Raw genomic sequence first — 25987 nt, forward strand, 5'->3', positions numbered from 1 at the left:
ATGAGAGTTGTCTTCATCAGATCCCGAGATTTATTGATTATTACTTATTATTTATAGACTTTCAGTGTTAAATGTATTCCAATATCAAATTTTGTTTAATGAGAGAATTGTAACCCAAGTTATGAATTTGTGCTTAATCGAAGTTTGAATTGTAATTGTTGTCACTACACGGGCGGTGTGTGTGTGCACGCTCCTCTTTGTAGAGAAAGGTATACTTTGTCACTTAAATAAATTATCATTTCATTTGTACTGTGTTATGAGAAACGATGTTGTAGTGATACTGTAGAGTTATATAGTATTTAAGATGCAAGATCCAAGCAAAACTCCTGTTGTACAAGTGTATTTGAGACATGTATGTAATAATTAACAGGCAGTATGTGTCGAGCTACACCTTATCCAAGTTTTCTGTTGGTGTCTGTTATATTTCATACAAATATGTGATGCAGAGAATTAAAATCAGGAAATAAACATTGGTGAAGCCATTAGGGATAGTTTATTGCAAACTGGGCATTCCAGTCTGTCACCTAGTGGTCATTCTGGTGAAACAACTAATGCTTTTGATGTTAAATTGTCAAATGCAGCCATTATTAATGCATCCAAAATGAATTTTTTTCTTAAAATTGGAGGTAAATGCACTACCATACTTCCGTGGAAATGGTACAGATAAGTGCTCCATTAAGAATTGATGCAAGTTTACCTTAACAAGTAAGAAGTGGCAAACTCAGAAAGGGTTGAAGAAGTGATGAACTGGCTCATGGGGAGGGCCAGGGATGTTATAAAGGTTTGGTTGAGTAACAGAACAGTAAATGCTGTGTTTACAGTACTGAGACACCATTTCAGTGATTCCAGTAGCTCAGGTTTCTACTCTGTTAAATCTGATGTTAACAAGAACAGAAACAGCCTTTATTTGTCACATATAAATTCTTTCTTCACATATCCCATCCTTGGAGGTTGGGGTCAGAGCGCAGGGTCAGCCATGATACGGCGCCCCTGGAGCAGAGAGGGTTAAGGGCCTTGCTCAAGGGCCCAACAGTGGCAACTTGGCGGTGCTGGGCCTTGAACCCCTGCCTTGAACGACCCAGAGCCTTAACCACTTGAGCCACCACTGCCCTAGTCCCTTAGATTATTGGATAAGGTTAAACAAAGCAGCTGAGGTGCTGAGCAAAGCCTTAGGGAAAATAGTAGAGTTTTGGAAACTCGAAGTAGAGAACTGGCTGTAATGTTTATTGCGAATTGTCATGATAGGGAGCTATCTTTGGTTTTCAGAAGCAAATCAGCACAGTCATGGACAGCCTCTGAGGTCCAAGAGAGACTGGGTGTGGTGCTGAGGGAACATAATGCTAAAGGACGGGCTATGTGTCAACAAACAGCTAAGGTTTCTGAGCCTACTGTTTAGTCATCATTGTCTCTTCATATGTCAGAGATGGCCACACCATCAAATGATAATTAGACTTTGGACAAAGTCCTTAGCATGTTGGAAAAGGCTCTTGTGTGCAATACCCAGTCTGTGTGAGGTGGTTGTCCTAAGAATTCGAAACAAACAGAGCCGTGAATGCAGAATTTGTAGTAGCAAAGTTCACAGCACTACTGCATGTTGCAGGATGTACAACATGTGTTTTAAATGTTTTTCATCTCGACATGTAAGTTACAATTGTGAGAAGACTGTGACCAGGGAAAGCACTAGCAGACAAGGCAATGAAGCATCTCAGGGATAGGGCCTATGTTGGGGGGAGGGCAATGTGTTGCAATCTGAAAATTCCTCCTGTGATGCTGATGTTGAGTCTGCCTTTCATTTATTTGTTAGAGCCAAAGCAAAGACAAAACTGTTATTTTCCAAAATCCAGTCAGCGGAGAATATCCCTGTAAGACATTGTCCTGGTTGGGTGTGGTGGGAAACAGACTACTCCTGAAGGTTGTATATGATTTGAAAATAGGTATATTGATTTAGTTTTATTGTCCTTGTTCTTATTGTCTGTGGACAGGTGGACCAGCTTATAATTGGCACCAATGTGCTGAAACCTTTGATCAGAGAAATGAAATCAAATGAGGGATTCTGGAGAGTGTTGAATAAACCAGACCAATCGAGTTCAAGTGAAAATTGTCAATTTCTAAATATGCTGTTGAGCATTGAGAGGTGGAGGGGAGGTATGAACCCTGACAAGGTGGGCACTTTAAAATCCAAATCTGCAGTCGGTTGCCTGCCACCAGGACTTAAACTGTCAGTGGGCAGTACGGTTACAATTGAGCCGAGTACTTCTCATTGTGTCCACAGAAATGTCCTTATAGGTAGCGTGATCTTACTTTGTGGGGTGACGGTTGGCTCCCAATAAAAATGATAAACCCTATCAAACTCTGAAATTGTGTTATGCAGGAATGCAAAACTGGCTGATGTTTACCCATGCATTGCTTTGGACGATTTTGATCATATGCCAAAACAAAATGTTTTTCAGAATGTGGATAAGAGCAGTGGCAGTTCTTGTGGTGCCCTGTCGGCTGAAAGCTCAGTGTCTACTGCCAGACATGTCGATGATTTTCAGTTGGATGAGCTGGGGCTCAAAGATTTGAATGTAGTTGACTGTGAAGTGTCATCCTTCTGGAGGAACAAACTCTTACATTTAATCAGGAAATATGATCGTGTTTTCTCTAGACATTCATTGGATTGTGGTGAAGAGAAGATGTTCTCTCATCATATCCGTTTGACAGACGACAGACCTTTTTGTTTACCTTACCACAGACTTTTTTTGCCGGCACACTATCACAAGCTGAGGAAGACATTGGATGAAATGGAACAGAGAGAGATCATCAGGAAATCATGTAGTGAATTCGCATCACCATTAGCATTAGCTTGAAAGAAAAATGGGCACTTTGTTTAGTACCATGGATTAAACATATGGGTACTATAACATTCCTCTACATGAGGTGGATAAGAAATTTACAGCTTTCAGTTCTCCTCTTGGGTTGCATGAGTACAACCGCTTACCTCAAGGTCTCTGTAATAGTCCTGCAACATTAATGAGAGTGATGCTAACTATTTTCGGTGACCAAAATTTCATTTCATTTGCTTTGCTGCCTGGATGATCTATTGGTTTTTGGTAAGACTGAGGAAGAAAGTTTGCAGAGACTAGAAATGGTGTTTCAGCTTCTCACAAATCATAATTTGAAGCTCTCTCCTTCCAAGTGCAGATTTTTGTAGAGGTCAGTGAAATTTTTAGGCCACATTGTCTCTCAAAAGGAAATGGCTATTGATCCAATGAAGATAGAGGCTATTGTGCATGTGTCAGAGAAAGACTTAATGGAGGATGATGGTGTCACTCCTTCAGTGAGTAAAATCAGTTCATTTTGGGGCATGGTTGTATACTATCAACACTTTATTGAGAATTGCTCAATGATTTCAAAGCCTCTTTTTCAGCTGACAACTGGCCAGAAGAAACCTTGAAAAGTGTAGGAGGAAGTCCAGGGAGAGTTCAGAAACTCACTTTGAATGATTGGACAGATGAATGCATTGAGGCATTTGAGAATCTGAAGGCTACACTGGTAAAGAAAGTCTTGCTCGCTCACCCTGACTTCTCAAGAGCATTCATACTGTCTGTTGATGCTGCAACGAGTGGACCTGAGGCTGTTCTTTCGCATGTCCCCCAGGGGGACATGCTGTCGCAAGGCCAATTGTTTTTGGTTCCAAGGCACTCAGTCATGCTCAATCCAGGTATCCTGCTCAGAGGCTTGAATTTTTTGCTATGAAATGGGCCATTTGCAATAAATTCAGCAACTAGCTTTGTGGGCACAGATTTACAGTCTGGACGGATAACAACCCACTTGACAGCTTGGCTGATACAGTTAATTGTAAACTATGCGTTCAAGAATTTTAGAAAGAAAGAAGTGATACCATAGGCTACAGCAGGGGGCAGAGCTTTCTCTTACAAAGCCCCACAGTTATGGAACACCCTTCCAATTAGTGTTTGTGATTCAGACACAGTCTCAATGTTTAAGTCTAGGCCGAAGACACATTTGTTCAGTCAAGCTTTTAATATATAGTTCTTAGGTAAAGGAGCAGATCTGGAAGGTTCATGGTCATAGAGTGTTTGGTGTACTGGGCTGTTTGGATGCTGTCATCTTACCACCCTCACAAGTTGCTCAGGTCACTGACTGTGAAGTGGTTGGACGCTTTATGTCCCGGGAAGCCTTCATGCTAGAGTCCCTGCCTGCACTTTATACATAATCTTACATTGTCTTTAAACATCACACGATCAGAATCATTCTTAATATCTTTCTCTTTCTCTCTCTGTCTTTCTCTGTCATGCTATACACCCCACTCCTGAGCTCCCAGTGTTCCAGTTCCATTGTGACCACTGCCCTACCCCTGGTCAGAGTCTCGTAGCTTGGTGGTGCCCACTGATGCTATGGATGGATCTGTGTGGACCAGGAGACAGCCATGGGCAGAGCCACTTGGGGACTTTCACACCATCACAGATCTGCCATTTCATCTGTCAGCTTGTGACAGCAAATAATTAGTGTCTATAATGACCTTAGAAATTACACTGACCTAATAGTTCCTCATGGGTCATTGATTTCTGTTGTAGAAAGGACATTAATCAGTTACAGTGTCACTAGGCAGCCTGGGCATGAACACCAGAGGGAGCCGTCGCCCGAGTATTAACCATCTCTGCCCACTTCCGGTACAGAGGTGTATTTAAGCAGCACGCCACCTTCACTCTAGTGCGAAGCATTGTTTCCATTTAGTGTTACTTGCCAAGCCTTTATTCTGTTCCTGTTAGCTACTTCGTGTATGACCTTGCCTGAAACTTTTGTCTAGTTTGCTGAGTGTTAGTCTTTCTGGTATTTGACCCTTTGCTTACGTTTTCTTGACCACAATTACCTGTCTTCTGTTCTTCAATAAATCTGCGAATGGATTCTAATACACCGGCGCCTGACGAGTCATTACATACAGTTACATTATTTACTGTTTAGTGTCACCCAAATGAGGATGGGTTCCCTTCTGAGCCTGGTTCCTCTCAAGGTTTCTTCCTCATATCATCCCAGGGAGTTTTTCCTTGCGACCGTCGCCACAGGCTTCTCATTAAGGATAAAGTAGTTTAATTATTAAATTTAATGATTTATTCTTATTTCTAGTTATTTAGTTATTTTTATTTTTTATTTTTATTTTCCCCCCTCCCCTTTCTCTGGTTTTTTTCTTTTGTAAAGCTGGTTTGAGATTCATTGTAAAAGGCGCTATACAAAATAAATTGAATTGAATTGAATCTAATAAATTTTACTTTTTAAATGAAAATGCATTGTTTTCTATTGTGATGATTCATTTTGTTTGAATTATCAGTTTTACAATGTTCACCTGCCTTTGTGTTTGATAAAATGTATTTGTTTTCTTTTACTGTGTACATTTTAGCAGGAACAATCAGAAAAGAATTTGGGTCTCACATGAAACCTACACATATGAACTTGTCCCGGACTGACAGCACCTTCTGCTTACAAAGCAGTATTAATTCCAAATCGAATTCCTTCACATAATATTAGATCATCATCAATCATTTTTATTGAAAATAAGCAGACATTTAAAATTATAACTGTACATATTGCAAAAAACACTCTCACATTGCACTACTACAACCATTAACATCAACATATTCTAGACTCTTGAGCTTCTTCATATTCATTATCTACTGCAGGTTGACTATGTGAACTGTGACGTAAATCCTGATGTAAATATGGTTAAATCCAGAGCTGTGTTTCATATCTGCACTACTATTTTTTTTTACAATTTACTGGACTAGAGACAGGTCTGGAAAGAGAGCATTTAGAGCACAGCAGTTACCAGGAGTGTGATAAGTTTCTGTTTTTGAGTCCAAATATTTGAATACTATGCTGTAATACTCTAAATTCAACTCAATACTCTAAATTCAATTCAATGTCAGTGTGGTTCATTTGGAAGAGTTTTTTAAAGGTTTGTTTCTTAAAGGATTAATGAACTATCCCTTTAACTATTGACTGTTTATATTTATATTTTATATACACTATATTGCCAAAAGTTTTGGGACATCTGCCTTTACATGCACATGAATGTAATATGGAGTTGTCCCGCCCTTTGCAGCTATAACAGCTTCAACTCTTCTGGGAAGGCTTTCCACAAGGTTTAGGAGTGTGTTTATAGGAATTTTTGACCGTTCCTCTAGAAGCACATTTGTGAGGTCAGGCACTGATGTTGGACGAGAAGGTCTGGCTCACAGTCTCCGCTCTAATTCATCCCAAAGGTGTTCCATGGGGTTGAGGTCAGGACTTGGTGCAGACCAGTTGAGTTCCTCCACAACAAACTCACTCATCCATGTCTTTATGGACCTTGCTTTGGTCACTGTTGTGCAGTCATGTTGGAAGAGGAAGGGGTCATCCCCAAACTGTTCCCACAAAGAGCATGAAATTGTCCAAAATGTCGTGGTATGAAGCTGAAGCATTAAGAGTTCCTTTCACTGGAACTAAGGGGCCGTGTCCAACCCCTGAAACACACCATTATTTGGAGGGGTGTCCAAAAACTTTTGGCATTATAGTGTATATTTATCCTTCATATACACTACCAGTCAAAAGTTTGGACACACCTTCTAATCCCATGGTCTTTCCTGATGTTTATTTCTTTCTACATTGTAAAACAATGCTGAAGGCGGCCGAAATCCACAATAATGTCCTTTGAACAGTTGATATTGAGATATGTCTGCTACTGATGCTCTGTAAAGCCTTCATAACGCCTCTAATCTGAGGTGCTGTTAATTGGTGATTTCTGAGGCTGGTCACTCTAAATGAACTTCTCCTCTGCAGCAGAGGTCAGTTTTGGTCTTGCTTTACTGGGATGGTCTTCATGTGAGACAGTTTCATCATGGTGCTTGATGGGTTTTGCAAATGCACTTGACAATACTGTTCTTGCAAGAACTATTCCAGAACACCTGACCTTCGTGTCTTAAAATAACAACTGACTGTTTTTTGTTGTCATTACATATGGATTACTGAAGTCCATGTGTGTTATTTCATAGTTTTGAAATCTCCAGGATTGTTCTAGAATGTAGAAAATAAATCCATCATTGAATTAAAAGGTGTGTCCAAACTTTTGACTGGTAGTGTATATTCTAAATCTAGGCACGGTTTGTCTTGGGCTGACTGCGGCCCTTGGCTAAGTATGTGTCACCTTTTGTTTATGACCACATCTTATTACCGTGATATCCTTTGTTTTGTCCTAGAAATTCTTTCTTTTGTGTTTTAAGAACATGTGCTGAAAACAGACACTCAGTGACAGTTCTGTCTTCCGTGTCTTAGATAGGCCTTTTCATAATAAACAGTGAACACATCAACCACCACGTCTGTTTCTGCTGAAGTCTTTTAATTGCCTATAGATAGATTATACCTTTATTCTGTATAAATACTCCCTGTTAATCTCATTAAATTTAGAACAGTTGTGCTATTCAATCACTGTCTCTGTGTGGTTCTTTAGCATCTCTTCCCTGAATTCAGCTCTGGAGGCAGCAGCGTGACTCAGGATTTTTCTCCGAGTGAACCCAAAAATTCAAACATCTTTCTGGGGGCTCATCCGGATATAATCGGGTGGAGCAAGAGGTAAGGGGAAAACTCTTCTTTCTTTCTGCCTCCATGCGGTTATATTCTGTATCTCAGTTAGTATTACACAGATTTTACAACCTTAACCTGTAGTGTGTCAGGGTAATTATGTTTAAGAATTACTGCCACATGAACCTGCTCTGCGGGGAGGTCATGAGCATGTTAAACGTAAACATTTCTTTCCCTTTTTGCTCACGCTGCCCAAACTCCTCTAACTCTGTTGTTTGTCTGGTCTGTTTTGTCTTTGTGTCTTTGTGTATTGTAACAATGGGTGGAAGTGTCCAGTCTAAGCAAACTCCCAATAATTGGATGCATATTCATGGTTTTGGCATTTTTGTCCAACCTTTTATTGACAATTTAGCAGAGTGGACTGAGGGTGAAAAACAGTGGCGTCCCTATCCTAGAGAAGGGTCTTTTGCAGATAATGATTCAAACACAGCTACCATTCTTGTTTTCAATGGGTATGGTGACCCTAATTGGGATTACAAGTATGTGACTGATGCATTAAAAGCATGGCTCAAAATGAAACCAGTTTGGGATAGGGAACACGAGAAAACTAAAAATAAAAAGCCCTCTGATTCAAAACCTGACAGAAAAGTTGTTTTGGCTTGTCGCAACACTTCCCACTCCCACGGCCCAGATACCGCCGCCTTACGCTCCACCCATACTGAAGGAAAAAAGAGATAGAAAGGAGGAAAGACAGGAGAAATTGAAATCTGCAGTTGATAAAGACACTCTGCAATCTAAGACTAATTCTACTGAGATAAATTCCACAGCTCCATTTGTGCAGATGGGTAAGTTATTCCAAATTTCTTCTCTGAGCATGAGTGATATCAAAGCTATTTATAATTCTCTTCCTCCCTGTTCTCATCCCAGTTGATTTGTTGACGCTTTGAAACAGTGTACACGTTATGCCCAGTTAACTGGTCCAGACTTTCGTTACATTTTACTTAACACTTTTGAGGAAGTCTTGATTGAGAATATTGATAACCTGAATCCAATCCATGATAAACCTAGGGAACCTAGAACTGATACCAGAGGCGCTACTTGAGTGGAGTGAGCCAGATCATTTACAACAATTTTATACACAGCTCCAAACGTTTTTGACGGAGCGAGCACAGGGCCAACAAGACATATCTTAAGACATCTCATGCTGCTAATGCTAAGCAAGCTCGTAATGAGACTCCCAGTGCTTTTGTTACATACTGTAAAGGAGAATGGGAAGGAAGCTCTCGTCTCCCAGTGACAAGAGGTATGTCTTTATTAATACCTGTCTCAATAATATGCAGGGTGACCTCACAAAATTCACAAAAAAGACAGTAGCTGCATTTGCAACCAGAGTCAGAGAACCTGAATCAGCTGGTGCTTTTGATAACACTCCTAAGTCTGTTAAACAGATGTTGGCCTCAGCCTCTGAAGGCCAATCTCACCACCGCAGCCGTCAGAACAGAAAGCCTGGCAAGTGTAATTATTATCACATTCCTGGTCACTGGGAAAAGGAATGTAGAAAGAAACATCATGACCTTAGAAATGGTGTAACCAAGTATTCACCTCACACACACACACAGGATGAGACACAGAATTTTCGGAGTAACATTCCTCATCAGTGGCAATTTCAACATCAATAGGGCTGCCCCAGAGTGAAGGAACCCCTTCTATGCTGTTCCTTGTACTTAGTTCTGATCCAAATTCATTACCAATTATAAATCTATGTGTTGAAGGTGTTGTTTATCCTTTTATGGTTGACACAGGTACTACATGCACCTCATTTGGAAAACAGTACAATGGACTGGTATCTAACTCTTGTATCAACTCTGTGGGAATAGATGGGGTTCCTGTCACCTGTCCTAAAACTTTCTCACTCAAAACTACTAGTCCTTACGATCCTGAAATTCTCTATCACAGATTCGTTGTCATTCCATCTTCACCATTAAATCCGTTGGGTCGTGATGTTTTGGCTAAGTTAAACTGTTGTTTATCTTTTGAAGGAGGACAGCTTGTTCTCGGAACTCCAATTAATCTCTGTTTTTCTGCTGTTATGTGTACATCCGACACGACTGAGACCTGTGATGACCTGAAAATACCCGCTGAACTTTCTGAGGTCCCATCCAAATTGTGGGCCACACACTCCAACACAGTAGATCATGTACAGATATCACCGTACATCACTAACCTTCGTTCATCAACCCCTGTCTATTGTAAACAATATCCTCTGTCCATTGAGAAGGAAGAAGGCATTCAGTCTGTCATTGATTCACTGCTCGAGCAGGGTGTTATTAAACCTGTTCACCATACAATACACCTATCAACCCAGTAAGGAAACCTAATGGTAAGGGTTGGCGTTTTACACAAGATTTGCGTCGCATTAATGATCTAGTGATACCTATTAGCCCAATAGTGCCTGATGTTTCATCCATATTACCTCCCATACAAAATGATCATGATCATTTTACTGTTGTTGATCTCTGTAGTGCCTTTTTCAGTATCCCTGTCAGTGAGCAGATGCAGCCGATCTTTACCTTTACCTTCAAACAACGTCAATACACCTGGACACGCCTTCCTCATGGGTTCATCCATTCCCCGGCTGTGTTCTCTTCTGCTGTACATTCTTCACTCATCCTCCCAGAAGGCTGTTCACTACTGAAATATGCAGATGACATTCTGCTTTCAGGGAAAGATGCAGACTGCTGTAGAAGAGGCTCTGTTATAATTTTAACCCACCTGGCACAGTGTGGTTTCAAGGCCTCGCTCTCTAAACTCCAGTTCTGTAAGCCTCTGGTGCAGTATCTGGGGTTTCTCATCTCTCTAGGACAGTGCAAGCACTCATCTGATCATCTGAGAGTTATAATGGAAGTCCATCCACCTAAAACACAGAAGGGTATACTCAGTTTTCTGGGATTGATCAATTACTGCCGTCAGTACATAACGGACTGTTCATACTATGACAAAAGTGTTGCACCAGTGCTGTCTCAGAGACATGCCAGATACTGTGGAATGAACAAAAGAAATGATTAACTCTTTCTGTTACCTCAAACAATCCCTGAGCTCCGGCTCTAGGGCTGCCTGACTACAACATTCCATTTCATCTCTATGTTAAAGAGGATGGGGGCATGGCCACAGGAGTCTTGACCCAAGAGCATGGTAGTGGTTATTGGCCAGTAGCATATCTGTCTAAATCTCTCGATTTTGTGGTCCAAGGTATGCCCGCATGTTTGCATTTAGTTGCTCTGCTCTGAAGGTCTCAGATGCTGAAAGAGTTGTTCTTTCACACCCACTTACACTACATACACCACATCAGGTAGTCACCATTCTCAAAAAAATTCAGACACAACATATGACCACACAACGTCGTTCAGACTATGAACTATCTTTGTGCCAAAAAAGATTTCACTAGCAAACCAGTAATGTTGTCTGTTTAAAGATCAAGTTGTGATAATTTATACTGATTCGCGATATGCTTTTGGTGTAGCTCACGCCATTGGAATTGGACAGAGTGCTGTTACCCAGCCTCTGTTGTCCCTCGTGTCGTGCACGTAACCCTTGGCAAAATTCCAACTCGGAATCCCCTGTGTGTTATCGCCCGAGTAATGCACCTAGATATTTTGAAGGGTATACCCTAGCTGACCTAGGATGGTCTGTGTTCCTCAGAGGAGGTACCATGGCCACGCTTAATAAAATAAATGGCTTGACATATATGCTTTTATCCTTAGTGAATGATACTGAACAAGTAACTGTTTATTACTGGTGGTGTTAAATGTACATTCTAAGTAACAATAGTTATATTTTGAATTTAGGAGAAATATTGCCAGCAGTTCACAAAAAATCAAACAAAACTGTTCATCTCAACAATACATGAACTTGTAGGAAAAAACCATAAGAAACTGATTATTTTGCAGAGGTGTCTTATTTTTTTCCAGAGCTATATATATATATATATATACACTATATTGCCAAAAGTATTCGCTCACCTGCCTTGACTCGCATATGAACTTAAGTGACATCCCATTCCTAATCCATAGGGTTCAATATGATGTCGGTCCACCCTTTGCAGCTATAACAGCTTCAACTCTTCTGGGAAGGCTGTCCACAAGGTTTAGGAGTGTGTTTATGGGAATTTTTGACCATTCTTCCAGAAGCGCATTTGTGAGGTCACACACTGATGTTGGACGAGAAGGCCTGGCTCTCAGTCTCCGCTCTAATTCATCCCAAAGGTGTTCTATCGGGTTGAGGTCAGGACTCTGTGCAGGCCAGTCAAGTTCCTCCACACCAGACTCTGTCATCCATGTCTTTATGGACCTTGCTTTGGTCACTGGTGCACAGTCATGTTGGAAGAGGAAGGGGCCAGCTCCAAACTGTTCCCACAAAGTTGGGAGCATGGAATTGTCCAAAATGTCTTGGTATGCTGAAGCATTCAGAGTTCCTTTCACTGGAACTAAGGGGCCAAGCCCAGCTCCTGAAAAACAACTCCACACCATAATCCCCCCTCCACCAAACTTTACACTTGGCACAATGCAGTCAGACAAGTACCGTTCTCCTGGCAACCACCAAACCCAGACTCGTCCATCAGATTGCCAGATGGAGAAGCGCGATTGGTCACTCCAGAGAACGCGTCTCCACTGCTCTAGAGTCCACCTTTACACCACTGCATCCGACGCTTTGCATTGCACTTGGTGATGTATGGCTTGGATGCAACTGCTCGGCCATGGAAACCCATTCCATGAAGCTCTCTGCGCACTGTTCTTGAGCTAATCTGAAGGCCACATGAAGTTTGGAGGTCTGTAGCGATTGACTCTGCAGAAAGTTGGTGACCTCTTCGCACTATGCGTCTCAGCATCCGCTGACCCCGCTCCGTCAGTTTACGTGGCCTACCACTTCGTGGCTGAGTTGCTGTCGTTCCCAAACACTTCCACGTTCTTATAATACAGCTGACAGTTGACTGTGGAATATTTAGGAGCGAGGAAATTTCACGACTGGATTTGTTGCACAGGTGGCATCCTATCACAGTTCCACGCTGGAATTCACTGAGCTCCTGAGAGCGACCCGTTCTTTCACAAATGTTTGTAAAAACAGTCTGCATGCCTAGGTGCTTGATTTTATACACCTGTGGCCATGGAAGTGATTGGAACACCTGATTCTGATTATTTGGATGGGTGAGCGAATACTTTTGGCAATATAGTGTATATATATATATATATATATATACTATATATATATAATATTATGCATTATTGTGTAACTGACTAAGCTGCTGTAACACAAGAATTTCCTTCATAGTATCAATAAAGTCTAGTTTTAATAAATGCTGAATTGGACTGAATGTGAAGGTACATGAGAAATGAAAAATTAGGTATAATCAGTTTAACACAATTAGATCAAATTTCTTTCTGTATCTTATTATTTCAGTATTTATCACTTTTGTTCAACTAAACTGGTACATCTGGCATTTAATTCTGAGTCAGGGGGAAAAGATGATAAAGATCACGACTCTTCCAAACTATTAATATAAAATAAGTGTGCAGTTTCAGTTACCTCAAGTGTAAATCCTGCACTAAAGAAAGAGATGAAACCAGCTTCCTGTTCCACACCCAGCTAAACACAGAGTCAGTTTTAAGCAGGAAATCAGAGAGCAGTGTAGAGGAAGTGAGATTTACATGAAGACGGCTGAGTGATCCTCTTTCTCCCAGAATAGAGCAGCACTTTCAGCAGATGTTCAACTTTCTTCATCCAAACTCACTGAAGCACAACACACAGCACTGAATCTACAGCTAAACACACTCTCTCCTCACACTGATAATGACTATTAACTCCAATAAAAGAACACACAATGTCCAAAATGAAGCTTTATTTCAGCAGAGCAAAACTACAGGAAGAGCAACAGGACAGTGAAGAGAGTAAAGACAGAAATGTCAGCATTGTGTAGAATTGAAACTCTATTGTAGATGGATGTGTAAGCAGCTCAGTCTTCAATTCTATCTTGGAGCTGTTAGCCTTCACACTGGCTCTTTCTGAACATGACCGGATGATCCACGCCCCCATGGGAGACCGTACAGACAAACTCCTCCCCCGTTTCCCAGACTGCTTTGCTGAGGGTCAGGGTGCTGCTGCGCATGTAACCGTCCTTCTTCTGTTCTTCCACGCTGGTCACGACCCCGTCCTTCACCGCCGATCCGTCCACCGTCCAGCTCACCAGCGCCCCCTGTGGAGAGTAGGCAGACAGCAGGCAGAGCAGCGAGGCCGATTCCTCAGACAGCTGCAGAGAGGAGGGAGGGAGCAGAGACACGGAGGGCTTCACCGTGGGACCGGCTGGAGACCACAAACACACAATAAACACACCTTTACACACACTTACACAACATTTACTCATTAGTCCAGAAACATTAATGTGTGTTCAGTAATCAGTACAGTGATCCACACTGGAACATCTGGAAACCTCTATGACCTTCAGCAGGATAAAAACAGTTCCTAACTCTAAATGAACAGATACATGGAGGACTTCATGGTGAGATCAGTTTCAGTGGAGAAACATCAGTACATTTGGATTAAAGTCCACTAACAAACAAAGAGAACATGTGGAAGCCACCAGCTTTAACTCCACACCATAATCCATCTTCTTTCTGATTTAGTGTTCACTCAGTTCTATTCAGAAACTGCATCCAATAGTCACACTGTGTTCCAGCACTGAAACACTCAGTGAGTGTATTCTGTAAATGCTCTGAACTCCAATAGAGACAAAACTGGAAACTCTGCAGCAGCACAAATGTGTTCCAGCAGCAGCAGAACATTCACTTTCCATCATGGACCAACCAGAACTTTGATCAGCTTTATTCTGGTGATGATACTCAATTAAAATTCATCACTAGACACTGAACTCAAGGTGACTTTAAACATCACAAATACCTGAATTTATTCTCTCACTGGATTTAGAATATTTCAAATAACTGATGGATTTTTTAAAATATTTTAGATCATAAAAACCTTCAAAATGATTCATTTTCAGTTTTATAAATAATCAAATTAATAATAAAAATAAATTCATTAATTTCTCTATTTTAAATGAACAAAAGTCACTTACTTTTCACAATCAGTTTGGTTCCTCCTCCGAACGTCCACCACAGTGATACATTCTAATGAAGCCGTCATACAAAAACCTCTGTTACACTACAGTGACCACACACACACACACACACACACACACACACACATACACACTCACACACACATACACACACACACTCACTCACACACACACACACACACACACACTTGTGGTGTTTGCATATGTGTGCTGTGTCACTGCTGCACACACTTTAAGAGCTGTAGTGCTGATCAGAGTGTGTTCAGTCCTTTCAGAGCCACTGACACGCAGCACAATGATGATGGTACTGATTCTACTGCTGGGGACACTGGGACTCCTCGCTCACCGTGAGACACTCTCTTTACTTTTATTATTCATACACATCATCAAATCACTCTCACACTCAGTACTACATTTGTTTCCATTATTTTAACTCTGCATCCTTTTCTTTAGAGTCCTTTGGGGAAATCGTCCTGACTCAGTCTCCAGGATCTCAGTCTGTTTCTCCAGGAGCATCTGTTACTATCTCTTGTAGAGCCAATACTGATCTTGATGATGACCTCCACTGGTACCTGCAGAAACCTGGAGAAGCTCCTAAACTCCTGATCTATACTGCATCCACTCGTCAATCTGGGATTCCAGATCGTTTCAGTGGCAGTGGATATAATAGAGAATTTAGTCTAAAAATCTCTGGAGTTCAGGCTGAAGATGCAGGAGATTATTACTGTCAGCAGGATGAGGCAACTCCGTTCACACAGTGTTACAGCGTCGTACAAAAACCCTCCCTCAGCTGTAGAGGAAGTGCTCTGAGTCAGAAACACACACTGAAGCTGCACTCCACTGAACAACACTGAGAGGTTTAATCATCATTAGCTCTTAAATAATTCATAATAAATATTAATCACTCATTTTCTAATAGTCTATTGATCATAGATAAAAGTTCCTCAGTCCCATATCCACAAGCTCCAACACACCACTAAAATCACTGAAATGGAAGAGTAGAATTGTTCAAACCGAAGCACATTCTCTCTAGCTCTACCTGCTAGAACTCACTTTCCAGACTAAAAGTGCAGTTCTATAAGTGGTACAGTAGATCTTCTACACGTTCTCAGACACACTTTTTCTGTATATCTATAGAGAGAGATGATTCTCCGCACTCTAAATGATAACACATGAGCTTAAACTGAAGATTAAAGGGAATTGACTTCACTGACACACTGATCGTTCTTGTTCTTATCTTTCTGAGGGTGTTTATTTATTAATTATTTATTAATTATAATTATTATGTATCAAGTTCAAAAGGTATTTAGTGTCATAAAAAGGTATTTAGGAATATGTTACACTATAATCTACTATTTTATTCAGTAAATCTAAGTAACCCAAGGTATTTTGATACACTTGCTATCTAGTCTGTTCTAAACTCTTAGCTTTCTGACTAACCACAAGACCTGTGAGTACTGTGAGTAATGTGTGGTAGAAAAATGCAGCCAATTGTAGCTCACTTTAAAGTAATTAACTAATTACACCTACTAAAATGAGACGGTCAATACAAGGGATATAGGTAGTTTATAACTGTTGTATTAACATAGGCACTGGAGTTAATCCCTCTGCTGAAAATGTGACATTTCCTTTCATACAAATGACATGAATTTCTAACATGATGTTTCTGAAGGTTTGCCTGTATAGGTGTATCTGCATGTGCCATTATCTAACCACCAATTTCATCACTTTGGGGATCACATTTGCAGGACATTTAAGAGTAATTTTGTAGGCTAATTAATTTCTAGTAAGAATAATGTGTCCCAGTTTGGTAATAGTTATATTTTTATTAACTTATATCATTGGCCACTTTCTGTTTTTGTTTTCAGACTTAAATAGAATGCAGTAAGCATATACAGTCATTTGAAAAAAATTAGGAAACCCCATGAAAGCCTGTGTTTTTTTTTTTTTTATATAGCTAAACATAAAGGCATTTGACCTTCATTTTAACAATATTGAAAGATTCAAGTAATATAACTAAACAAATAAAACCAACACCCCCACATTTATTTGTACATAAAACGGATAAAATTACCTAAAGGTGTATCACATCAGGTGCAAATGATTAGAACATTGTTCCAGAGCATTGTGAAGGAGGCTTGCCTTATTTAAACCTCAGACATTTAGCTTGGTTTGCTTTTCATTGTTGAAGTGAGAGGTATCACCATGGTGAGAGTCAAAGAGCTCTCTGAGACCTTCAGAAAGAAGATTGCTAGTGTTTGCTAGTGCTAGTGTTAGAGTCTGGTAAGGGACATAAAAAGATCTAAAAAGAATATTTAATCAGCCATTCCATTATCCAGAAAATCATTTCCAAGTGGAGAACATTTAATACACATGCCCACATGGCCAGGTCAGGCCATCCAACCAAATTCACTCCAAGAGCAGACCACAAGATGCTTAAAGACGTCTAAAATATCACAGGACCTACAGCAAGCTTTTGCTACAGTTTATGTCAAAGTGCATGAATCTACAATCAGAGAGACTACGCAACTTTAATTATTATGGGAGGTGTGCAAGAAGGAAACCTTTGCTGTCTAAAAAAACATGGGGTCAAGACTGAAGTTTCCTAAAGAACACAGAGACAAAGGCCAAGCCCTCTGGAATAATGTGCTTTGGACAGATGAGTCTAAAATTTATTTAATTTTTTGGACACCATAACAGGGCACGTTTGGCGTAAAACAAATACAGCATTTCAGCAAATGAACCTCATACCAACTATGAAACATGGAGGTGGAAGTGTTATGGTTTGGGGATGCTCTGCTGCAGCAGGACCTGGCCAGATCACCATCATAGAGTCCATTATGAATTCTACATTGTATCAGAAGGTGCTTGAGGAACATGTGAGACCATCTGTCAAAAAACTGAAGCTAAAGCAGAACTGAACCTTGCAACATGATAATGACCCAAAACATCCCAGTAAATCCACCAAGGACTGGCTGAAAAGTAAAACATGGAGAATTCTGGAGATCCTGTGGGGTGATTTGAAACGGACTGTGCATGCAAGAAATTCCCCAAATATCACACAGATGAAAGAATTCTGCATTCAGGAGAGAGGGAAACTTTCTTACAGTCAATGTCAGAAACTGGTAAATGGCTACAGGAAACATGTCATTGAGGTTATTTCAGCCAATGGGGAAAAGACTAGCTATTAGGGCACTGGGTGTCCTAACTGTTGTCCTCAGCTGAAATACTCACTTTTGTTTATTTCTTTTGTTTAATAAGTGAAAACAAAGTGATATTTTATTACATGCAATTACATCACTTTCATCTACAGGTACACATTAAAACAAGGTCAGAAATTGACATAGTGACATTTCTTAATAAAGAACTCAATATTTAATGGGGTGTCCAAATTTTTTCACATGACTAAGTTCTGCTCTATTGTCTCTTCTATGGGGCTACTTATTAAGGCATTACAGATGAAAGCATGGTGTTCCCACAAGAACCACTTCAACTTCATGATTTCATCAGCAGTGTCTGTGTATGTTCATGAGCTTTATTAATAATTCCCTCTTAAACAAAACAATGCAGTGTATACTGATGTAGTCTACTCAATATTTTTTGCTACTCAAATAAAAGTTTAAAATTTCAAGAAGCCCTTAATAATGTATAGTGCAGGAAGTGTATGATTCACAACAGGCCAAAAGCACACAACAAAGGAAACAACAAAACATTAATAGGAATCTTGTAGAAAGTGTAATATGTAGAGAGAGGCTTTTCTTCTGGTTCCAACCCACTGCATGCAGGGCAGGCATATCCACTCGTGCTGTTGTAAACGGCAAAATCCATTAAATTTAAATTGTCCCTGCACCTTCCTGGTTGTGCCTCAAGACAACGACCATCGTCCCTGTGCCAAAGAAGTCTACGGTTTCCTGCCTCAATGACTATCGTCCCGTCGCACTCACACCAATCGTGATGAAATGCTTCTAGAGGCTCGTCATGAGGCACATCAAGACACAGCTACCACCCTCGCTGGACCCCTTGCAGTTTGGGTATCGTCCTAACCGTTCCACGGACGATGCCATTACCACAATCCTCCATCTTGCCCTCACACACCTGGACTGTAAAGACTCCTACACTGAAAAAACAAACTTGTAAGATTTATAAAGATTAATTAAATCCTCGTAACAATTTGCACATGCAGATTTTAATTAAATTTTACTGTTCTAAAATTAAGTACAACTCACCTGTCATTATCAGGTAAAATCTCTTTAATATTTAACTTGATGCTCATAAATAAATTGAGTAAAAGTTACCTAATTATATTTAATTTAGAAGTCAGAATTATTTAAAGTAATTCAATAAAGTTAATTTATTGTTTTAACAACAGGAACGTTGCTTTTATCAAATTTTTAAGTAAATCTTACTAATTACTAATTAGTAAATTTTTATTAAGTGAGATTTTCACTTACTTGATTTTCCATCCATCCATTGTCTATCCCCGCTTTATTCCTAGTTAGGGTCATGGGGGTCTGCTGGAGCCTATCCCAGCACACATAAGGCAGAGGTCACCAGTCCATCACAGGGCCACATATAGACAGACAACCACACACACTCACTCCTATGGGCAATTTAGAATTACCAATCAACCTAATGTATATGTTTTTGGACTGTGGGAGGAAACTGGAACCCAGAGTAAATCCACGCAGGCACGGGGAGATCATGCAAACTCAACACAGAAAGGCCCCTGTCTGTTCGAAACCAGGACCTTCTTGCTGTGAGACAACAGTGCTGACCACTAAGCCACTGTGCTGCTTATCAGTTTATATGACTCCTGATAATTATGTAAACTTTGCTAATTTATTGTTTATAAATAAACTGTAATTACTTAGTCTATATCTTTCACAAATCACACAACTGAAATACATTTTAACAGTTTATTTAGCCAACATTAACAAAAGTGACTTAATATTCACAGTCTTAACACAATCTTAACACAGGGTTTGTTTTTTGTTTTTTTAAAGTGCATTTAGTGAAATTTCACTGGAACTGGAACAACTACATGATGCCAGGGACTGGAACCCTTTAAACAAAATGTCTTAATAAATAAATAAATAAATAAATAAATAAATAAATAAATAAATAAATAAAACATACAACAAAAAATGTATACATTTAATGCACCATATATAACATTTGTTTGGACAACAGAAGGCATAAAATATAGCAAACAATACATGAAACAACTTGTCATCAGAGCCCTACACACGCTACACTTTTAAAATGTTTAAAATATACTATGTATAAAATTACTAGGTTTATGTGCAATGACAATAAAACATTTAAATATTACTAGTGAACACACAATAATATTTAACCCTTTCCACTCAGTTCATTTATTACATGAATTAAATGTGTATGTACGTGAAATTTTACTTAGGAAATTCTAGTTCTCATTGAAATTTAATATTATGATGTAAAAATTATGAAGGTTAACTTAGTAAATTTTAATACACCAAAAAGTCAGTTTTTTCAGTGTGGTCACAAACCTCATATGTAGTGTAGTCTAATATTAGAGTTCAGATCAAACCCACGAACACGACACTGGATAAATAAAACACGTATTGACCAGCAATATAATCGGTGAAAATCGAAACACAAAAAGACAATTCTAATAGCAGTGAATTAGTTTGAAAATCATGCTGTCTGTCACAAAAAACATGGGCAATTCATGTCAGTGTGCACAAATCAATAGATTAAATGTAATGGCATGAGACTGGGTTGGAACTCATTACATATCAAGGGGGAAAAAAAAACAGATCTGGCCAGTAACATTGCTTGACAGACTTCATAAGACTCACAACAAACATCTACAACCAACAAGTAATATTAAATTATCAACTAGAGTTAATTATTTATTTTTACCTCATTTGGAAGAAACAAGGCAGGCCATCGTTCCAGCACTTCAGACACCATCGGTACTTTCTTTTGCATTGCATATGTTAATAAGTTCTGAAATCAAAACCCAAGATCCCTGCAGAAAATGTATGGGACACATATTACTCAAAATATACACTAAAATAATGTAGGTTATTCTTTAAAAAAAACTATTAAGAACTGTTAAGAACTAGTCTGACCAATTTGAAGCTTGCCAGGAAATAATATTCATTCATAATAATAATAATAATAATAATAATAATAATAATAATAATAATAATAATAATAATAATAATAATAATAATAATTCATAATATTCATTCAAAAATGACTACAGACCAGTTGATATTACATCTCTTGTAATGAAGTGCTATAAGAGGCTGGTGCTATCATACTTGAAGGTCATCATAGTCTCACTGCTGGATCCACAATTCAAATAAGGTTGTGGAAAATGCTGTTAACATGGGGCTGCACTACATCCTGGAACACCTTAACTCACCAGGGGCTTACGCACAGATGCTCTTTATGAACTCTACTTTCTCTACTTTATTCAATATTTTACACGTGCAGTATGTTGTTTTAGCTAACTGAACAATCAGGGTCACTTCTGTCATAGGCCAATATGTAGGTGTTTTTTTTGCTTGATTGTGTTAAGTGTTCTCTCATTTGTATTAGTTTGTGTCTTGTTCAGTCCAGCAATAATGTGCAGTGCCTGTATGTTAAAAGTGCACTGTTTTTTTGTTCTAAACAAAAAAAAAATTCTGATTCTGAATGTGAATTTGATTAAATTCTGATTATTGACTCCAGTCCTTTACTTGAAGCTCATGTAGATAATATCACTAGGGTAGCATTCTAATTATGCAACTATTACCTTGCATAATTGTTCCAGTAGGAGCATAAACAAGCTCCAGTAAGTCCAGAATGCAGCACATAGAGTCCTAATTAGAACCAGAAGATGTGAACACATCACTCCTATTTTATACACACTGCACTGGCTCCCAGTCAAATTTTACACTGATTATAAAATATTGAATTTGAGTTTCTTGAGTACTATATGAACAATATCTGCAGTAAGGTCAAGAAACACCAGCAAGGAGACACAACCCTGATCAGAGGTCAGTAACAGGTCATTTACCACTTTAACCAGTGCTGTCTCTGTGCTATGATGAGGCCTAAATCCTGACTGATACATTTCATGAATTTTATTCCTATGTAGGTGTAACCCCGGCTTTAACAGTTAGGTCAAGGCTGTATGATCTAATACTAAGTTGTCTAGGTTCATTGTCTAGGAGCTTGGGTTTCCCTGTAGGTCAAGCACAAAGATGTTAAATGAGGAAAGAAAAATGAATGTCAGGATTAAGGGAGAGAAAAAGGAAAAAGTTAAATAATGTAACACCATACACAAAAAGTTATGCTAACCAGGAAAATTTATTTCAAGCAATTAATTTGAATGCCTTTTGTCCCCCGGCACTTTAAAGAAAAGAAAATTAGAGTGAGGATTGAGTATTTCTTCACTTTGGCAACTCTCACTCAGCTTGTGTATGAAACAATACAGCATATACTCAAATAAAACTCTTCACAACAGCAATACTAAATCTTTATCGAGGAAAAAAAATCACATGCTGTGCAGTCTCTCATCAGATTCACTTAACCTGCTATTGCCATGCACTCGCTAAGTGCACATGCTACCCCGCTCTCTCAGAGGGGCAATACCAAATTAAAGCAGTGCAGTCTTTAACATGATAAAAGTGTCAAGGGTTACATAGCTCTAAACATAACTGCTGTAGTACAACCGTTTCTAGGATCTTGGAGATAAAGGGGAGGTTTAATATTGGACGTTTAATCTGGTTTGATAAATGCTGAATTGGACTGAATGTGAAATGAAAAATTAAAAGTGAGATCTGTATCTTATTAATTCAGTATTTATCACTTTTGTTCAACTAAACTGCTAAATGCTACATCTGGTAAATGATTCTAGGGAAAAGATGATAAAGATCACGAATCTTCCAAACTATTAATATAAAATAAGTGTGCAGTTTCAGTTACCTCAAGTGTAAATCCTGCACTAAAGAAAGAGATGAAACCAGCTTCCTGTTCCACACCCAGCTAAACACACAGAGTCAGTTTTAAGCAGGAAATCAGAGAGCAGTGTAGAGGAAGTGAGATTTACATGAAGACGGCTGAGTGATCCTCTTTCTCCCAGAATAGAGCAGCACTTTCAGCAGATGTTCAACTTTCTTCATCCAAACTCACTGAAGCACAACACACAGCACTGAATCTACAGCTAAACACACTCTCTCCTCACACTGATAATGACTATTAACTCCAATAAAAGAACACACAATGTCCAAAATGAAGCTTTATTTCAGCAGAGCAAAACTACAGGAAGAGCAACAGGACAGTGAAGAGAGTAAAGACAGAAATGTCAGCATTGTGTAGAATTGAAACTCTATTGTAGATGGATGTGTAAGCAGCTCAGTCTTCAATTCTATCTTGGAGCTGTTAGCCTTCACACTGGCTCTTTCTGAACATGACCGGATGATCCACGCCCCCATGGGAGACCGTACAGACAAACTCCTCCCCCTTTTCCCAGACTGCTTTGCTGAGGGTCAGGGTGCTGCTGCGCATGTAACCGTCCTTCTTCTGTTCTTCCGCGCTGGTCACGACCCCGTCCTTCACCGCCGATCCGTCCACCGTCCAGCTCACCAGCGCCCCCTGTGGAGAGTAGGCAGACAGCAGGCAGAGCAGCGAGGCCGATTCCTCAGACAGCTGCAGAGAGGAGGGAGGGAGCAGAGACACGGAGGGCTTCACCGTGGGACCGGCTGGAGACCACAAACACACAATAAACACACCTTTACACACACTTACACAACATTTACTCATTAGTCCAGAAACATTAATGTGTGTTCAGTAATCAGTACAGTGATCCACACTGGAACATCTGGAAACCTCTATGACCTTCAGCAGGATAAAAACAGTTCCTAACTCTAAATGAACAGATACATGGAGGACTTCATGGTGAGATCAGTTTCAGTGGAGAAACATCAGTACATTTGGATTAAAGTCCACTAACAAACAAAGAGAACATGTGGAAGCCACCAGCTTTAACTCCACACCATAATCCATCTTCTTTCTGATTTAGTGTTCACTCAGTTCTATTCAGAAACTGCATCCAATAGTCACACTGTGTTCCAGCACTGAAACACTCAGTGAGTGTATTCTGTAAATGCTCTGAACTCCAATAGAGACAAAACTGGAAACTCTGCAGCAGCACAAATGTGTTCCAGCAGCAGCAGAACATTCACTTTCCATCATGGACCAACCAGAACTTTGATCAGCTTTATTCTGGTGATGATACTCAATTAAAATTCATCACTAGACACTGAACTCAAGGTGACTTTAAACATCACAAATACCTGAATTTATTCTCTCACTGGATTTAGAATATTTCAAATAACTGATGGATTTTTTAAAATATTTTAGATCATAAAAACCTTCAAAATGATTCATTTTCAGTTTTATAAATAATCAAATTAATAATAAAAATAAATTCATTAATTTCTCTATTTTAAATGAACAAAAGTCACTTACTTTTCACAATCAGTTTGGTTCCTCCTCCGAACGTCCACCACAGTGATACATTCTAATGAAGCCGTCATACAAAAACCTCTGTTACACTACAGTGACCACACACACACACACACACACACACACACACATACACACTCACACACACATACACACACACACTCACTCACACACACACACACACTTGTGGTGTTTGCATATGTGTGCTGTGTCACTGCTGCACACACTTTAAGAGCTGTAGTGCTGATCAGAGTGTGTTCAGTCCTTTCAGAGCCACTGACACGCAGCACAATGATGATGGTACTGATTCTACTGCTGGGGACACTGGGACTCCTCGCTCACCGTGAGACACTCTCTTTACTTTTATTATTCATACACATCATCAAATCACTCTCACACTCAGTACTACATTTGTTTCCATTATTTTAACTCTGCATCCTTTTCTTTAGAGTCCTTTGGGGAAATCGTCCTGACTCAGTCTCCAGGATCTCAGTCTGTTTCTCCAGGAGCATCTGTTACTCTCACCTGTAGAGCCAGTGCTTATGTTAGCAGTGATCTCCAGTGGTACCTACAGAAACCTGGAGAAGCTCCTAAACTCCTGATCTATAATGATGATGTACGTTACACTGGGGTTCCTGATCGTTTCAGTGGCAGTGGATCTGACCGAGAATTTTTCCTAAAAATCTCTGGAGTTCAGGCTGAAGATGCAGGAGATTATTACTGTCAGCAGGATGAGAGCTCTCCGTACACACAGTGTTACAGCGTCGTACAAAAACCCTCCCTCAGCTGTAGAGGAAGTGCTCTGAGTCAGAAACACACACTGATCTGAGAACAGCTGCAGAGCTGCTAAAGCTGCACTCCACTGAACATCATCAACTACACACCACTACAACACTGATGTTTAATCATTATTAGCTCTTTAATAATTTATAAAACAAAAAATATGAATGTACATATTTTCTAATAGTCTGTTAATCATAGATCAATTTTCCCATATCCAGTAGCTCCAACACACCACTAAAATCACTGAAACGGAAGTAGTAATGGAGTAGTTCAAACCCAAGCACATTCTCTCTAGCTCTACCTGCTAGAACTCACTTTCCAGATTAAAAGTGCAGTTCTATAAGTGGTACAGTAGATCTTCTACATGTTCTCTTTCTGTACGTCTATAGAGAGAGATGATTCTCCACACTCTAAATGCTAACACATGAGCTTAGATTAAAGAGTGAATGGAATTGACTTCATATTGACTGTTTATTTGACTTGTTTAGATGTGTTCCTGAGAAGGTGAACACACTCATTTTATGGTGTAATTTGTGTGTAAACCTGCTTAGTTCTGGGGCAGGGCCACCTTTTTAAACATGTAGATCCATTTTCCACAGAAATGGGTTTCACACACTGGTCGTTCTTGTCTTAAATGGTCTGTAGGTGTTTATTTTTAAGTTCAAAAGGTATTTAATATCATTTTATACCATTTTATTGTGATTTAAAATGCATCCGAAGCTCTCAAGCTTTATTGATCACATTGATGAATACCAAGTTTTATTGAACCGTTTTTTTTTATCCAATTCAAAATTAGGTTTAATTTTAGGAATATGTTACACTATAACCTGCTAATCAATTCAGTAAATCTAAGTAACCCAAGGTATTATGATAGACTAGCTATCTAGCATCTTCTATAGTGTTAGCTTTCTGACTAGCCACAAGACTTGTGAGTACTGTGAGTAATGTAGAAAAGTGCAGGTAGAAAGGTGCAGTCAATTGTAGATCAGTTTGAAGTAAGTAACTAATTACACCTATTTA

General features: G+C 39.4%; 2 long non-coding RNA genes and 2 pseudogenes across 2 annotated transcripts; 2 read left to right on the plus strand and 2 right to left on the minus strand.

Annotated features, from left to right (window-relative positions):
• Positions 1-13432: 13432 nt before the first annotated feature.
• LOC131364480 (uncharacterized) lies at positions 13433-14818 on the minus strand. The gene is made up of 2 exons (XR_009206478.1): positions 14678-14818; positions 13433-13908 (listed from the first exon to the last, which is right to left on the minus strand). It is a non-coding gene; the product is annotated as an uncharacterized LOC131364480 (long non-coding RNA).
• An 80-nt stretch (positions 14819-14898) lies between these two features.
• Positions 14899-15505, plus strand: LOC131364479 (immunoglobulin kappa variable 3-15-like; annotated as a pseudogene).
• A 7437-nt stretch (positions 15506-22942) lies between these two features.
• On the minus strand, positions 22943-24341 carry LOC131364478 (uncharacterized). The gene is made up of 2 exons (XR_009206477.1): positions 24188-24341; positions 22943-23418 (listed from the first exon to the last, which is right to left on the minus strand). It is a non-coding gene; the product is annotated as an uncharacterized LOC131364478 (long non-coding RNA).
• A 46-nt stretch (positions 24342-24387) lies between these two features.
• LOC131364477 (immunoglobulin kappa variable 3-15-like) lies at positions 24388-25005 on the plus strand (annotated as a pseudogene).
• Positions 25006-25987: the final 982 nt, after the last annotated feature.

Source organism: Hemibagrus wyckioides, linkage group LG14 (genome assembly GCF_019097595.1).
Source record: "Hemibagrus wyckioides isolate EC202008001 linkage group LG14, SWU_Hwy_1.0, whole genome shotgun sequence".
Lineage (NCBI taxonomy): Eukaryota > Metazoa > Chordata > Actinopteri > Siluriformes > Bagridae > Hemibagrus > Hemibagrus wyckioides.